Source organism: Grammomys surdaster, unplaced genomic scaffold (assembly GCF_004785775.1).
Source record: "Grammomys surdaster isolate TR1022 unplaced genomic scaffold, NIH_TR_1.0 126546, whole genome shotgun sequence".
Classification (NCBI taxonomy): domain Eukaryota; kingdom Metazoa; phylum Chordata; class Mammalia; order Rodentia; family Muridae; genus Grammomys; species Grammomys surdaster.
Window position 1 is genome coordinate 16623573 of NW_021621338.1, and position 8731 is coordinate 16632303.

General features: G+C 47.3%; 1 non-coding gene across 1 annotated transcript; it reads left to right on the plus strand.

Moving 5' to 3' along the window:
- Positions 1 to 7481: 7481 nt before the first annotated feature.
- LOC114615083 lies at positions 7482 to 7610 on the plus strand. The gene has a single exon (XR_003710426.1). It is a non-coding gene; the product is annotated as a small nucleolar RNA SNORA17 (small nucleolar RNA).
- Positions 7611 to 8731: the final 1121 nt, after the last annotated feature.

Below are 8731 nucleotides of genomic sequence, written 5' to 3' on the forward strand. Positions count from 1 at the left end.
AATAGCTATCTCTGCCGCCATGCACGCTGATGAAATGATCTCACGCTTGCTTTCTAAGTAATGACCCAAATTAAGAGAGAAAACAGAGACCCTTCAAACAGCATTACATTAATCATCTAATCATTCCCAGGAGGGGGCCGGCCGCCGCCGCCCCGTTTGATCCGAATCTAGATAATCAAGAGCTCGGATTACTGGCGCGTCGCGCCTGGCCTCCTCCCTCCACCCCCACCCCCTCCACACTTTTAATATCGGCGCGGTGATTCAGCCCACGTCTTCTGGAACATTGTTCTTCTACACCAGAGGAAACGCGGCGCGGGGCCCGGGAGTCCTCTTCCACGCAGCCTCCGAGTTGAGGGGGTGAGAACTGCCGAGCGCTGACCCCACCCGGATTTCCACCGCGGGTGGAGGCTATTTGGAGGGAAGGATGGTTACTGCAAAGGGCAATCCCAGGTAACTCTGACAGTAGCTAGTGAGGGTTAGCCCAACGCGTTGTATACAGTAGGCACTCATTACTGAGAGTGCCCAGTGAGAGAGAGAGGCTTTCTTTCCCAGCCAGGCACTCAACACCTTCGCTGTAGCTTTAGCAACAATTTGCAAGCTGGTTGTGTGTGTGTGTGTGTGTGTGTGTGTGTGTGTGTGTGTGTGTGTGATTATTCCCACTCTGCAGAGAAAAAAATAGAGGCAGAGAGACCATCTAAATGACATGCCCAGAGTTCCACGGCTAGAAAGGGCAGGGATCCAAAGTCCGGGCTTCTAAGAGACCATCGCTTCCTTCAGTTTTCATTGATGGAAAGCAATCTCAGGATTGTGGCCTGGAGAAGCTCCTGGCCAGGGTGGAAGATCTATCCTGGTCACAGCCAAACCTTCTGTCCTGGGCCCCCTCCCAATCCGAAGACCCATTGCGCTGAGAAGGAGAATTGTCGATTTTGTTTGCACAGAGGACAGCGACAGCTTCCTCAGGCTGTCGCAGGGGTATTTTTAGTACCTCCGATTCAGAAATAGGAACGAGTACATTAGAATTCCATTTCCTGAAAGGAGAGCGTCCTCGTTTTTTGTATTCCTCCCCTTCCTCCTCCCCCCACCCCAAGTCTGGGAAGACGTAGCCAGGGGAGGGGGGCGAGGAAGCCAGAGGGAATTTAAATGCTATCTTGTTCTGGCTGCAGTTCCCTAAGGAGAGATCGGGACCCACAGGAGCAGGCAGATTTAACTACCAACTCTCTATGGATGCTATAAAGCCCAGGAAACCCCGGAGGGGTGAGGAGGACTTGGCCTGAGGCTGCATGAGTTTGGGAAGTCACTCCCTCCATTTCTCCATTTCTTCTCATAGTATTTTATTAACTTTGCTTGACATTCTTAGACCCCTGCTCCATTCTAGAACACCTGAATACTCTGTAACAGTCATTACTATCAAAACAACAACCTCCTCCTCCTCCTCCTCCTCCTCCTCCTCCTCCTCCTCCTCCTCCTTTACTTCCTTCACCTCACCACCACCTCCTCCTTCTCCTTCCCCTCCCCCCTTCTCCTCCACCAGCACCATCATCATCTCCCGAGAGGCCCCTTTCAGGTATGCTGCTTGGAGATCCTATCAGGTCAAGCACATCTTAAAACACCTCAGGAAGATATTTATACAAAGGCGAACGCTGAGCTTCGGAGTGTGAAGGGAATTGGCTTGTAGGAAATTGCAGTCAAGTGTCCTTCTCTTAAGGAATCTTGTTAAATGAAAGAGGGAGCATGCCATCTAGAAGGCTAGCTTTCTAACCATCAAGCAACAGAACCTTGAGAAAGTCTTCTGTTGTAACTTTTCACGTAACTTTTTTACAAAAGGATCTCCTCTTCTTGTAAACTGGAAAAAAATGTGTCTTCAGGTTGGACGCTTTAAAGCCCTATGGGGGTTGTTTCCTTGAGCTGGCGTTTCTCTGCTGCTGGTCCCTGCTGCCAGGAAGAGGTAACTCTGACTAGGGTGAACCAGTGCAGTTTTCCCTCTCGTTCCCACCCCCTTGAGGTTGTTTCTCTTAACTCGATTGTTACTTAACCTCCACAGTAGGCTCCTGTCAATCTTGCGCACCTGAGAAGGTGTTACTTCACATCTGAGGGTAATTGAAGATAAACAGTTCTCCCAAACCTAGGCAGCTTAGCTCTGTTTTCCTCGAGTTGGAAGCCATTCCCTGGTTGAAGAGGTCTGTTATCTTGGATGTGGGATCCAGGAAAGGATTCATTCGTTCTCCTGGAAAGAGGAAGGAACCTTCTGAGTAGTAACACTTTCCCCAGTAGTCAGCATCTTCCATAGCCAGCACCAAGCTCCCTCCTTAACCACTGTAGCCTGCCTTCTCCTTAGCTTCCTGCATGGAAATTGGTGGGTAAAGGGCTCTGTTTTCTCTCATTTTTTCCCTCCGTAATATTAAATTGTTTGCATGACTTGAAGTTTGCAATATTAATAAATGACTTAAACAAGGTAGTCATCCGCTGCATATTAATATTCTAACCTTGATTAAATTGAAGAGGCCACCCTGAAAAAATATTTAAAAAAAAATCAAATTGCGGGGGAAGGGAATCCTGTCATAGACACAAAAAAGACTCCAATTATCTTTCCCCTACAAGATGTTTGTTCTGTCCATGACTGCTCACACTTCAGCAATCTTGCCAGCAAGACTCAAAAAAAAAAAAAAAACCCCTTCTTCCAAAGCCACAGCCTTGTACATAACAGATTGTACAGTCCTATTGCCTTAGGCGGGTTAGAGGTTCCTCTCTACAAAGAGCGACACAGAGAAGTGCCAGCATCCAGATACATTTTGGGGGGTACTCTGCATGCTCTTGCCTTGGCTGCAGAAATGGGTTTACATGGAGCCCCATTTTGCTATTTGGCTCACAAAAGGTAGAGGGCTGCCTGAGCCAGACCCTAGAGTTAGAGCAGTAACATGTCAGGTGAGCAGGTGGTAAATGGGCTGGGGGGGAGGGAAGGGGGTAGTAGGAGAAGGGGGGGTTGCCAAAGAGGGTACAGGAGTCTTGAGAAAACGCTGGGAAATAAACAACCTCAAGGCAGCTGCGTTGCCCTTTTCCCTGCACGTCCCTCTCAAACGTCTGAGCAACCAGTTTGCTCCCAGAAACATGTTAATTGCCAACGGAGCTCATTAAGGCATGCACATGCAAAACACAGCAAGAAAGATTAACTGGACAAAAGCGCAATAATGAACTGTCAACAATCGGGCCCATCTACAGAACCAGGATCACTCAAGAACTAGGCATTTAGAGGCAACAAAGGATTGTCTGGGACAGGAAGAAAAGACGACCTAGACTTTTGTTTAGTCAACACAATTGATTACAAATGAGAGATTAACAGGATAGCTTCAGATTTTTTAAAAAAGAGGCAGAAAAGAAAAGTCCAATTAAGTCCACCGAATGTTAACTACATTGCGTTCCATGCCTAGCCCCAAAGAAATTCTCATTAAACCATCCCTGGCGATCCCTTTTGGAAAGTAATTTGTCTCCCTGATGGAGCAGAGAAAGAGAATCGTGTAAAAGAAAGCGTTAGTTCTTGGCACAATGAGCTTAGGAGACACACTAGAAAGAGCCAAAGGGGGAGTTAATGAGCATCTGACAAACTACTTGGATTCAGGCCTAGAGAACAGCGATGAAAAGATGAAATTGGCCAACAACTATTCTTTATATCAAACATAAAAAGGCCAATCTGAAATGGGGCTGCTCAAAACTGGATGAAAGTACGTAGCTCAAGAAAAGGGAGCCATGGCCAGGCCCCTTGCTGGACAGTGGACAGACAGTGTGAAGAACCCAACAGGCCAAGAGTTAGGAAAGTAGAGGAAAAGCAGGCTCTCCACAGAGGACAGCCTCCCTACCCCAGACCTTTGCAGGTGCTGAGCTGAAACTCTTGCTGCCCATCCCACAGCCTGGAGATATTCTGAGAGAGAGAATGTATCAATGCATTTGAGGGGAACCTCCCAAAGTTCTTTTAATTTGATAATTAGCTCCTGACATTTACCCCCTCTCTTTAAGACCTCGCTTGGCCCCTGGGGGTACCATATGTTATCAACTTATATTATGGTGCTCTACTAGCCTTTCTCTCAGTAGCCATTCAAATTTCTCAACCCAAGTCTGCTGTGGGGGAAGAGGTGGCAAGAAAGGCAAGACTTTGATCCTGCTGGGCTTGGTGGAATAGTGTATGGAGTATTTAAAGTCACATCTCATCCTTGCTTATCAGGCTTAAGAAAGTGTCTTATTTTAATATGTCCTTGTTTGAACAAAGTAGGTGAAGGTTATATGTCTGAACAAGACAGAATACATGTGTTCACTAACTGTAAGCATCCAGGCACTCCTTAGAGCAAGAATCGTTGAAGGTTCTTTAACACAGTCTTCAGCAAAGCCAGCACAGAATCCACAGGTGAGAAGGGGGTTTCAGAGTGGCTCAGCAGCCAAGCACCCCGAAACAAAGCCTGTGCTCCCCATTTCTGACTAGGATGTGTGCCACTCTAGATACTGGAGTAGAGCGTTTTGATTCTGAGTCTAGGTTTGTTACTTTTCCTCAGATCCTTGGTAACAGCTATCACATTTCTGAGGGCTTGGCTTGCACCTCGGGCTTTGCTCATGCTTCACAGAGAGAAATACATTGGTGTCTAGAAGTAAGGAAAGAAAAAGAAATACAGCAATTCAAAATAAAAACAGACATCTAAGATTAAAGACGACTCCTGGTTCTCAAAGCACAGAGGTGTTACAGAACCTAGAGAGGTATTTGAGGAGAGGGAGAGTCGGAGAGCTTCTCTGCTGCAGTCAGACCAGCTTTTGGGTAAACAATCTTCTTTTTCCCTGAGCTACAGGTCTGACCAGTGGTCCTTGAATCCTTCCTGTCTTTAGTTTTGTTTTTTTTGTTTTTTTTTTTCTAATCAGAGGTCTTATTTAGGGCTTTTTGTATTCAAGGAGTTTTATTCTTTACTGTGGCACATAAGTGGTTGCTGGATTTCCTAGGAGAAGATGAACCATTTCTGAGGAGAAAGTACCCTATAGCATTAGGAGCCATGGAATGAACACTGAAGTAAGCTGAGTTCGGATCCTGCCTCCACTGAACAAGCTGACAAGGACTTTTATCTGTTTCTGTATCTGCAAAATAGGCATGTTGGGGGCTGCCAACGATGCCAGCCCCAGCATGATCCCTGTGGGAAGAGAGAACTGAAACCTGCAAGTTGTCCTCTGACTTCCCTAATGCATCGAAGTGCATGTGAGCATGTACACATACACACACACAAACACACCACACAACTTTAAACAACTTTAAACAGACATGGTAAGAATATCTGTCTCCATGTTTCAAGGCACAGGCCAAGAAGATTTTGTACTTTTCCACCACCTGGACCCTCTTACCCCCTCCCCTTGTAAAACATGCTATAAAAAAGCATTTCATGTTCAAAAAAAAAAAGAAATTAAAAAAAAAAGAAGAAGGTAAAAAAAAAAAAAAAGAATATCTGTCTCCCAGGCCTGTGGCAAGGATGCAATGATTACACATATAACTGGGTCTTCAGAACAGCACCTGACCTGTGCACACCAGGCATTCTAAGGCCTACTACCAGAAAAAGCTCCAGTGGGAAAACCCCAACATTTTATAAGAAAACCACTGGAATTCTTGCCTTGATTCTTCACTAGATGTTATAGCTTCTTTAGTCTCTATTCTATTAACTGATTTATTTCTGAGGATCAAAGGCAGGGCCTTGGGCATGCTAAGCATGTACCCTACCATATTCACCCCATCTTCAAGGACAGCAAGCTGAAGTGCTGGACAAGTATGACCCCACACACCTTTAGTTCACAGAATGGGAACAGAATGAAGAGGATAGTTACCCTATAAAGTCATGACCACAACACAAATGTGAATAAAAATTGCATAAAATTTTTGCTAAACTTGCCTCCACCTTATTTACTGAGCTGCCCAGTAAACCGATCTTGCTGCTTGCCCCGGCATCTGCAATTTGTTCTGGTGCAGGAGGTTTCCCAGACTCCACTTTGAAAAACAGTGACATAGCATCTGTGTTCTTTCTCCCACCTCACCCTGATGCTGCCTACGAAAAACGAGGTAGCATCACCGGCTTTTTAAAAATAAATACATTTGGTTATTCATTCAGTAAATATAGTTTGATTACTACTTAGGTGTCAAGTTTTCTACTGGGTTCTAGATTTACAAAGAGGGTTCACCCTCTGCCCTGGAGGAGTTTATAGTTTAGTAGAGGAGAAAAACACATGTAACAAAAATCTCCACCCGATACATGGTTATGAAGACAAAATTGGGCGTTGAATCCAGTCTGGGTTGGTGTGTGTAGTGGGCATCTGTTATTTCTGCTGCTGATCGTCATTCTCCCGTCTGGTAACAACATCCAACATCTCCTTTGGAGGAGTCACCCCTCCCCCCACTCTCAGTCCATATGGTTAAGGTGGGAGCTATTCCATCCGGCCACGCTTAGCATGTGACCCAGCCTTGGCCAATCAGAGCACAGCAGCCCACAGGCACTGGCTCAGGATTGAGCAGCTGACCCAAAAGGGGCCAAGGAGGGTCCTACCCAGTGGACTTTTGCCACAGCAGAGACTTTGGATTTGAGTTGAACTTGGTCTGCCGTTCTGGAGTGGGCCTGTTTGCTACATTGTTAGGGAAGATCTTCCTATATGGAGAGTGCTGGAAGAGGAGAGCCAGATAATCAAGATCTGGTGCTTCACCTCATGGGACCCTGGTGTGACTGAATAGGGTGTACTGTAGACTTCTCAAGTGTTTAATAGCTTCTTGTAAGCCCTAAGAGCCCTGCGTGATAACTACACAGAAAATAAAGAAGACCAAGATGTTTCTCTGGGAAGAGTAGTTCCTGAGATGTCAAAGAGAAATAGGTGGCATGGGGGGGGCTTACCCAGAGTGAAAACACTGAACCCAGAGGGTCCCCCCACCCCAATTAAGGGTATAATTACCCTTAATTATAAGGGTATAAGGAGCCGTGTATAAGGAGCTTGATATCAATCGATCTAACAGTGAAGTCTGTTCTTCTGAGGAACTCTGGGACTGTGCGCTAGAGGCTTGTCTGCTGTAAAACTTGGGTTTCTATTGTGGGAAAGGAGTATGGCAGCATCCACCAAACCAGACAGTAAGATGACTGGTCAGACATGTGACCTACCTGTCCCACCTGTTGCAGACATTGAGGTAAGTGATTCCAGAGGGAGTGACTGGTTTGTGTATTTAAGATTCCAAGAATGTCTAAAGGTGTGGCCTTCTGAAGTTAGAGATGTCTGAAGGCCAGTGGACATGCCCTATAAAGCAGAAGTCTGGCTATACTGTTTCCAGGGACAAGAGTGGCAGTAAGTTGCAATGCCCTGGGCTGTGGGCTTCCATGGACAAGCTGATTTCAACAATTATCAGCTCCTCCTTATACCAGCTCCGGGTGATTTTTCTTAACATTCCAAAGATCTGGTTGCTTAGTCTTTACAATCTTTAATATTCGGAATATAACAGAGGTGTGGCAGGTGTGGCTGCTGTGTCACATGTGTGTCAGTAGGTGGCAGAGAGGAAAGAGGCTATGTCAACACTCAGTGTTCTGACCTATGAACATCTGAATGATCAGTAGCCTAACTTTTCCTGAAAAACATCCATCCTGAGACCACCTCCTGTCCAGCACCAGGACACCCCCATCAGAGAGCTACAGAGGGCTAGAGGCAGCTAGCCTGAGCTGACTCCCCGACCCACACCCGGCAGACCTGGGGTGGGGGGTGGGGAAACCATACCAGAGATGACACCTGCCTGGTGCCATCTTATATGAGCAGGGCATAGCACTCCTGAGACCAGTCCTGAGATGACCCCAGACACTCAGAGGCCTCTGGCACCATCAAGAAGAGCAAGTAAGAGATGGAGAAGTGGAAGAGGAAGAGAAACAGAAGTATGTGGGCACAGTGAAGGGAGGCAGAACTGGAGACTGGAGGGGAGTGAGGAACAGCCTGATGTGAAAAATGTCACCTGGCACCATGGTGGGTTCCAGGAGTCCTGTCTGCGCTGCTGCCAAAGGCCATGTCTGGGTCCCTGATCCTGCAACAGCAGAGATCTATTACCACGAAAGGCAGGCAGACCTACCTGGCCTGGCCTGCTGATGGTGATAGCTGAAGGCTGTGCAGAGCTGGGCCTACCCTCACTTGGGCATCCTGGGAGAGCTGGCCCTGGAAGTATGAGAAGAGGAGAGCTGACCTCTCTAACCAGCTGCAGTACTCAGGAGAGCAGCCCCTACACATTGTCAGGGTTGTTAGTGAGCCAGCCTGAGGGTAGGGGCATGGGAGACCTGGTCCTATCACACTTTCCCTGAGTGTGGCATGAATGAGAGAGAGATACCCTACTCGCTCCTTGCCACCGGTTGCAGGCAGGAGACCTGGCCCTTGGGGTCAGGAGAGCAAAAGAGCTGGCCCTGCCCCTCACCAGCTGCAGCATTCAGGAAAGCGGGCCCTGCATCTCACTTGGGCAGCGCAGAAGAGCTGACCCTGATGGTGGGGGCCTGGGTAAGTAGGCCAGAGAGTATGAGCATGCCCTGAGGGCGTGAGAGTGGGAGAGTTGGCAAGCTGACCTGCTCACATACCTCTCAGGCCCAGATCCACGGCTTTGAATTGGCTCACCTCAGCATCTACTCTCTCGATAAATTCCTGGAGAACATGACAGGGCTAGTCCTACAGATCCAAAGCCACAGGATCTTCGAGAGACAGGGCACCAACAGTC